This window comes from Pinus tabuliformis, chromosome 8 (assembly GCF_031772625.1).
Source record: "Pinus tabuliformis cultivar Carrire ecotype Pingquan chromosome 8, CPIR1, whole genome shotgun sequence".
Classification (NCBI taxonomy): Eukaryota; Viridiplantae; Streptophyta; class Pinopsida; order Pinales; family Pinaceae; genus Pinus; species Pinus tabuliformis.
This window is the reverse complement of record NC_142294.1, coordinates 319,159,854-319,168,925: the sequence shown is the minus strand read 5'-3', so window position 1 is coordinate 319,168,925 and position 9,072 is coordinate 319,159,854. Positions and strand designations below refer to the sequence as shown.

General features: G+C 37.5%; 1 pseudogene; it reads right to left on the bottom strand.

Annotated features, from left to right (window-relative positions):
* Nucleotides 1-6,637: 6,637 nt before the first annotated feature.
* LOC149235418 (putative L-gulonolactone oxidase 4 pseudogene) lies at nucleotides 6,638-7,009 on the bottom strand (annotated as a pseudogene).
* Nucleotides 7,010-9,072: the final 2,063 nt, after the last annotated feature.

Sequence of the window (9,072 nt, the reverse complement as noted above, 5' to 3'; positions counted from 1 at the left end):
TGATCCTTTTGTTCACCCCCAATACCAAGAATCAGTTCCGATACTAACTGCTAACTATCCCCGCCATTTCTCTCACAAGCCATCCCGTCGTTGGAGGGCGCCCTTAAACCTAGCCTCATCGCAGGAATACCCATCAGACGTGGAGCTTGAGGGGAAGGTGGTTACCTCAACCCTCTCTCCAGAAGCCTAACCGTCAGATCCATACCCCTACGATCGCACGGGGAGAAACTATACAAATGTCAAAGGGACGAGAAGCTTCCCCTCGTTCAGTTCCATGGAAATCAAGAATCGGTTCAATAACTGATTCGTAAGTTTTGTAACTTAGAATTACTTTTACTCAGGGTTAGTTACAATAGGGATATTACATACTCCCCCCCTTAACAAGAACACCGTCCTCGGTGTTCATCTCTTGTTGGAACTTTAGATTGTACTCAATGTATAATCATCTAAACCACACAAAATGTGATCCTTCCTCTTTAAAATCAAAGTTTTTCATTCCAAGAAATGACAACAAACAAAATAGTAATGATATAGTCATAAGAAATATCATTAGTTATAAGCATCAATAGTCATAAGCGTTCGTAATTGCAAAAATATGCAACTTCTAATCGCCACCACTTGGCCCTTATTCATTCACAATAAACAATTCTCTGTGTCAACTTACCATTACTTACCATCTATTCTTGAAAATCATGAATACTTTCATGTAAGCATTTTAATAGTGGTTGGACAATTCTTCAACCCTCCATGGTAAGTAATTCCTGTAATATATGACTAACAAATTCAATCACATTAGTCACTATATTTTGAGTCAAATGAAATACGTTTGACTATCAATCAATTGTGCAATGCTAGATGATTTCTAAATCACAGTACTTTTACAAGTACTTAAAGAGCACTAACACTAATCATCAAATGATAAACCACTGCTCACGTGCACACTGAACGAATTCTCACTAAAGACATCCGCAAAGTGCTTCTAGATGTACCAAAAGAGCACCTAGCTCTCTAATCATCAAAACAGTCAATCACTGCATCATTTGAAAATGGTCTTAGCCCCTACTAAGACTTTCACAAGATTAGTAATACAACAAAGGAATTAAAATTTCCTTCAAGATTAATGATACAATAAAGGAATTAAAATTTCCAATAACTCCTTATTGAGTACTAAATTCATAAACGTGCATAACATATTTTACACAACTATATATAGAATTCATCTTCAACATATCATATAGCTGATTCGTTCATTTCTTTAGCTATGAGCACCCTAATAGGCTAAAGAATTCCCAACCCATGGGAACTGGTTTCCACAACCAAATCGAGTCATTTTCACATCCAGACAGTTTCTTTGATAGAGACCTTACCAGGTCTAACATGGAATTCCACTGGCCAACCAGCTCAAGAATTCCAGGGAGAGGAAATCTGGGCAGACAAGTACCATCAACCCCTCCGGGCAGGTAGCTGCCATCAACCCAACTCCGGGCAGACAAGTACCATCAACCCCGCCGGGCAGGTAATTGCCATCAACCCAAGGCATTCTAGCCTTTCACAATCCGGGCAGACAAGTACCATCAGCCCCTCCGGGCAGGTAACTGCCATCAACCCAAGGCATATCCGGGCAGACAAGTACCATCAACCCCTCCGGGCAGGTAACTGTCATCAACCCAACTATCTGCAACTGTCTGGCATGTTAAATTCCTCTTTTATTACTCTTTCTCAAAGTAATTTAAGTAATGAACCATTTGAACATTATCATTAACAAAGTAAACATGCATGTACACGATGCATTTACACTTATCCCTCATCATGGGTCCACAACATCTAGATTGATGGGAAACATATCTATCATACATGTTGTATGCATGCAAATTTCCCAAATAACATAATTCATGCATATCATATAACATCATTCTTTCTCATTTATGATTGTAATATCATACATGTTGTATGCATGCAAATTTCCCAAATAACATAATTCATGCATATCATATAACATCATTCTTTCTCATTTATGATTGCAATTCACATTGCAGCAATTTACGTGATGAGTTTTCTTGTTGCCATTAAGCTACCACCACTTAATCCCATCAGCAACGTTAGTTATAAATATGCATCAGTTAACACATATTCAATTTCCAAGAAGTTTCATGCATACAATATTGTTATGTATAAAAGCATATGCAAATACTCATTGATGTATAAATGTCAACAACAGTTGAGTTAATACTCTCAGCATTCCCAATTTTGCCATAGTCTGTTGTTCCAATTCAAATCATCATTAATGGAGTATTATCTTACGTTTTCTATGGTTAGATTGGGTCATGCATTGTTAATGTACTTAAACATAATCTCTCTAACATACAAAGATCATAACTCTATATCACAATGACTAATCTTTGTGCATACCATTGCTTATCATATAAGCCTTTCACTAGAATACTACCATCATTTCATACAACAAACTACATACCCCTTTCTTAAAGGAAGTCATTTTAACCTCATTCTTCTATCTTCCCTTTCAGGGAATTATTAAAGATATCCATCTTTATGTATAAAAAATCAAGATACAGAACAAGATTTACTTATCCATCCAAAATCAAGAAATCAACACAACTCATCTAGCAAGACAATCTCTTCAAAAGATTATTGTCTTCAAGAAAGTTAACATGATCACTTTCTCTATGTACACACAGAGTCATAGTTCCAAAGTCACAATAGCTATCATTATGCAACATGTGTTCTCCTAACACAATTACTTTACTTCAATGCACATAGTTCTTCCATGAAACAAGTAAGGATTTTGGTTCTTGTATGAACACTATTCTAATGTGTCTTTAAGGAAAGAATCCTCTACTTTTATTTTCAAGAAAATTCTCATAAAATCCTTCATCTTCATACATGAAGTATGCACACTCTTCTAGAATGAAACTATATTTAAGTATATATATAATACACTCTTTCTTCAAGAAAGTTAGAAATGAATATCTATGTGCCTAGAAGCACATCTTTAGCTATCTTTATCATGCATGTAATGCATAATCATTTCACTAGAACTTAGAAACTAACTAGAATCATAATGCAATTAGCATATATATATATTTTCCAAGAAGCTTTTATCAAATAAAGATACATATTTTAATTCAAGAAAACTTGGCCACCTTCCATGCTATGTCCTCAGGACATTTATATGCCTCATCCTCTTTTCTCAAGAAGATACTTTGGCTATATTTAGCAAGGATTTTATAGACAAGAGACAAGCATTTCACACACAAGACTCACGTGGAGTCTTTCTAATAGGAACTACCTATTTTCTTTACCAAGAAAACATACAAAATAATCAATCTTTAACTGCATGCCTTAACACATTTTCTTTACCAAGAAAATCTATAAAAGAACCATTCTTTTATTGCATGCATTCAAATACTTTCTCTACTAAGAAATCATATAAAACATTCATACGTGTTCTTCAAGAAAGTGAGCAAGATACTTATCTTATCCTTGGATCAACATGCATAACTAACAAATTAAACCACCCTTACCGGAAGCAATTACTCTACTTATGCAATTAGAAGCATAATCTCCTAAGTGTCACACATGCACCAGAGTTACCACTTGGTGCTATATGCAACAACTATCATAACACTACTATGTGACCATTCCAGAATAATGACTTCAAGGAGACATTACGAAAATCATTATCATCAACACACTATAGTTATCATTTTCCAACTCCTTAAGCATGGTCAAGGGAATACTCACATGCACATCGAGCACTATCTGGTCATCACCAGATTCAGTGATTCTTTTTCCCATCTCCGTCTGTCCTTACAGCACGGTCTTCTTCCTTCTCCTTGCTTCTTTTCCTTTGGAAGCATCTATAGTTGGGGAAGGTAATTAGAGTTTTACTGACAACTGTATTAACACAGGTAGTCTATTTATGAATAATTATCGCATGTAATTATACCATGAGTGGGTCCTAGAAATGTTACCCACTGAACATGCCTCTACAATTAACTTCACCCTGGAATGCAACATGCATAAGAAATCCATCATTCCCATAGTAGAGATAAATTCAACCATCGTTAAATCAAGGCTCCAATGGTTTTTATCTCCCAACAAGTAATGATTAACATAAACACATACCATGCTGATGGATTTCACTTAATTAGAGGGTAATCATCGTTAATCTATTAAGACATAAGCATATACTATTCATCATGCATTCTCATGGTGAATAAAATTAAGAACTCTTCTCATAAACAACTGGAACTATAGCACAGAGAGAGTAAAATCTTCATACACACATTCCATGCATGTGACATCAATCAACCTTCACTTGTTTTCGAATTGTAATAATCTTAAGTCCAATTCAATTAATGCATATAAGTTCTATGGGTTAGTCATACAACACTAACCAATCTCAACTACCAATCGTCTTAACGAAACCATGGCAAAACTTAATCAAAAATTAGTTATGACAATCAAGTCTCGCTGTTTGACTCATTGCATGTTTTCAATATCTAAGGGGTTCTTCTAATGTCCTTTTAAAACAATTTTTCATCCTATTCAAGGATGTTCCCCATAATTTATATTCATGCATTGACTCATTAAGTTTCGTTCATTGTAACTTCAATTTTGTTTAATAAATGAATCATTGTTATTGCCATATTTGCAAAGCAAAAGTTGGTAGTTGATTGTCACTTTCCTCAATGAGTGTTCAATATTGTTCTAAGTGCGACAAAAGTTTCATTGTCTTTTATCCTCATCAGGAATCCAATGTTATGAACGTAGTTATGCAACAACTTTGTTACTTACTACTCAAAGCAGTTATAAACATGAATCACACATATCATGCCAAAAGTAGTGTACTACATAAATCAATATGTGAATGGATAAACTCATACCTGAGTTAATGCCCACTAACGGCGTACCTCAATTTCTTTTCCGCTTACCAATTCCCAAAGGCGCCAGTACTGCAACCTTTAGCTCTGATACCACTTGTCACATACCCCGGTAACCTCGCATGTAAAAGTAGGAAGTTAGAATTTTTATACAAATTACCCACTAGTAATTTATCAAATTCATAACTCCACAATCATCATTAACCATTAGACATAGTGTTCATTAATACATCAATTAAATTGCAATAACAGTCAGTAAGTTGCATAACCATTAACCCCAACCATGGTAGTGTAATAACATAAACTATCTCATAATTCCTTGCATCCATTTCACGATTTCCATAACCATATTAATTTGGACATTATGATCATGCCATCAAATAAAGAACCATCAACATCAAGGATTCAACATCATCCAATTGACACAAAAGGCAATCACATCAATCACACCATTGAACACTGATATACCCTGGAAACCCCGTAGGGTGAAAACCAGCAAACGTTTAATCTTATTATTAAACGCTCGTGAGGGTTTTCACCCCTAACTCAATGGCTCATAAGGGATTTCATCCCTTAACCATTGTTATTAAAATCATTACAATGAATTATCATTAAGCTGTCACATAACTAGCTAAAAGCTAATACAATTTTCATGTAATCTTTTATTTACATACCGCCACATACAATATTCCTTGTGGCATGATTGTTCTAGCAATGTGTGTTCCTGCAACTCGAACTCATCTGCATGGACCCTTGATCCTCTTCCTGCCACAACCTTAAACATCACTTTTCTGTGGCACCATTCGCCATCGTTTTCCTGTCAATGCTGTTGACAACAAGCTTGGGCAACAAGAATTAGATACCATATTAAAGAACCAATAATCAATGTTTGAAAGAGATCCTTTAGCATCCACTCATATGCGTAAGCAAGCATGACTTACTATTTAACTAGCATATATACCCAAATAATACTGTTTGACCTCCACAATGTTTACTAATGCATAACTCTCTTTAAGAGTTTTAACTCATTAGTTCATGTAAAACCGAGAAAAGAATCAAAACCAGATTCCTATTGTCCAAGATAAATCTTCGTAAATAGCAGCAAAAAAGTGAATAAACATGGTCGTTCTTGTATATTAAACTGCATTCTAAAACCAAGGCGGAAATTAATACTCGTACACGAGTATTCCCATGGTCTTGCAAACAAAACTATAACATGAATAGCTTCATTCATGTAATACATATTCAAACATCAAAAGTTAACTAGAATCTTAAAGCGTTTAACACAAGATTCACATGTAATTTCTAGAAGAAAAACTACATATACTTAGCTTTTATGTCCACACGTTTATTCCACGTTCTTCAAGAACTGGTCGCCATAGCGCATGCTCAGGTCTTGTTAACTTGCATATTTGAACTCAAGTCTGGAGGCCCCCCGCCTCAGATCTGCAGCATTATAGCTCCAACGAAGAGCTGGCACACATACTCACTCTGCGTGAACAGCCGCAACAGCCACGACAGGCTCAAATTCAAGATGTATTTCTGGAAAAGCTGTAATGCCTTTTTCGACGTCTTCCAATGTTTCATTGCAACACACCTTCGGCAGCACTTTACCACTCCAACCTTTCACCAGTTGGGCGCACCTCCTCTCAAAGTGTTCACACAGGCTCGATCCACACTTGGCACTCAATAGATTTCAAAACGACTTTACACAGTCCATAGATCTCAGCGGATCAACAACGCTTCCACGCAAGTCTTCTACGAGAGATGTTGTAGTTTCCAACGACACAGCTAACAACTCTCTGCGTAATGATTCCAAGAAGGCCGAGAGAATCCTTAGCCGCATTCAGGTCTGGATGGGATTCATCGAAGCTCACAACACTCACATAACCCGGAGGCGAAGGTACCACCAATCTCATGCCAACAACATACTCATGAATTGCACTTCCATTATTGAACAGAGAGCTGCCATGTGCCCCGGTGCTGAGCCGCCCTCCGATGGTAATCCCCTCCCAAAAGGGCGAGTGAGGGAGAGCCAAATTATGTTTAGCAGCAGCATCTATAACTTCCCTTAGAGACGCTCCACCTCCTACGGTAATCGTCATTGATCCTTTTGTCCACCCCCAATACCAAGAATCAGTTCTCAATACCAAAAATCAGTTCCGAATCCAAGAATCAGTTCCGATACTAACTGCTAACTATCCCAGCCATTTCTCTCCGAAGCCATCCCGCCGTTGGAGAGCGCCCTTAAACCTAGCCTCATCGCAGGAATACCCATCAGACGTGGAGCTTGAGGGGAAGGTGGTTACCTCAACCCTCTCTCCAGAAGCCTAACCGTCAGATCCATACCCCCACGATCGCACGCGGAGAAACTATACAAATGTCAAAGGGACGAGAAGCTTCCCCTCGTTCAGTTCCATGGAAAACAAGAATCGGTTCAATAACTGATTCGTAAGTTTTGTAACTTAGAATTACTTTTACTCAGGGTTAATCACGATAGGGATATTACACATTGGAGTGCGTGTTATATAGCTTATCCTAAATTTGCAAATTTCAAAATCCATATTTAAATTTAAAGAGACGTTGGAATTTGTGTCGAAAAGCGGAGGACCCAATGGTCTTTCCGACCATTTCTCATGGCATAAAGATTCATCAAATCATATCATCTTACTAACCAATGGGGTCAGCCTTGGGATGATTACGGAGAAGGAAGAAGTTGAGGTTATGCTGAAGCAGGTCGGCAACGCCTAACCAGCCATCCCCAGGGTATTTAATGCCCGGGGATATGCACGCTGGTTAACGCGATAACACGGGAGCGGGGAGTTTCGGCATTAAATAATATTTGGACTTTTGCGTGTTATCGGGCTAAGCTGCGTGCATATCCCCGGGCATTAAATACCCTGGGGATGGCTGGTTAGGCGTTGCCGAAGCAGGTCAAGGTGGGTCCGCAAAAACCATATTGTGTAGGTTATGGTGAAGCAGGTCGAGGTGGGTCCACAGAAACCATATTTTCGGATGCCTCTGCGTTATCCACGATAAAAAAAAGCAGTGTACGAAGCAATGCTAGATGAGATGCTTTACATACTTCTCCGCCAATATGGCTTTTACCATGGAAAGGCATCGTCATAGAGAAGCGGGATTTTGTTATTGGAACTTTTTTCATTCTTTGAGGTCTTTCATTTTTTTATTTCATTTGCTGATAGTAGATATGGGCTTTTCACACTGCATTATCCATTGTTTTGGGTAGTTAAACTCAAGTTTCTCCTTCATAAAATTGGGTAGACTACTAATGAAACGCTGAATCTTAGCTTTTCCCCATTGCATATAAGGCACATAGCGTAGTAAGGACGTGAATCGTGACACATATTCATCCATGGTTAAGGTTCACAATCTTAACTCGTGGAATTCCTTTGCTTTTTTGTCATAATAATGTTTAGTTAGATACTTGTCTTTGAAATTCTTTTTAAATTACTTTGGAATTCATTCCACGTAACCTGTTCCTCGTCAATTTTCCTTACTGTTTTAATTTCTTCCCACTAAAGGGTAGCCTTACCTCTTATCTGATAAACTGTTGATCGCGCTTTCAGTTTATTAGTGTACTCATAAATATGAAAATATTTGCTCATATCAATAAACCAAGATTTAGCTTCTTCTTTAGATTTCCCTTCAAAGAGTAACAGTGTAATCTTTTTAAATTCTCCTTGTAATTCAGATTTGTGTCATTTTGTCTTGCGTTGGTCAATAACATTGTCCAAGTTCCTTCTTCGTCTTCCCCATGTTTTTCACATGACTCAGCATTTTCCTCTCCATGCTGAGTCATTGGGGTCTTCTCCCTATCTTCAGCACTGGGGTCTGGATGTCATCAGTTTTGTCGATTAGATAGACTTCTGAGAATTTTCTCCTATTCTAGACGTAGTCGTTCATTATCTGTTCTTAAATTTGTCATCTTAGCACATAGCGGCTTAACGATTTCTAATAAAATTTCATTAGCTTGGCAAGATTCCTTGCCCAACTGTATCCAAATATCATGGTTAGCATTCACATAAGTTGTTTTTGGCAGATTCGGTGGCCCTAGGCTCCTCTGCATTCCGCCCCTTCTTGTGTTTAGGGGGTCTCTATGTTCACATACATATTTACTTAATTAAATTTAAAAAATCACATTCATTGC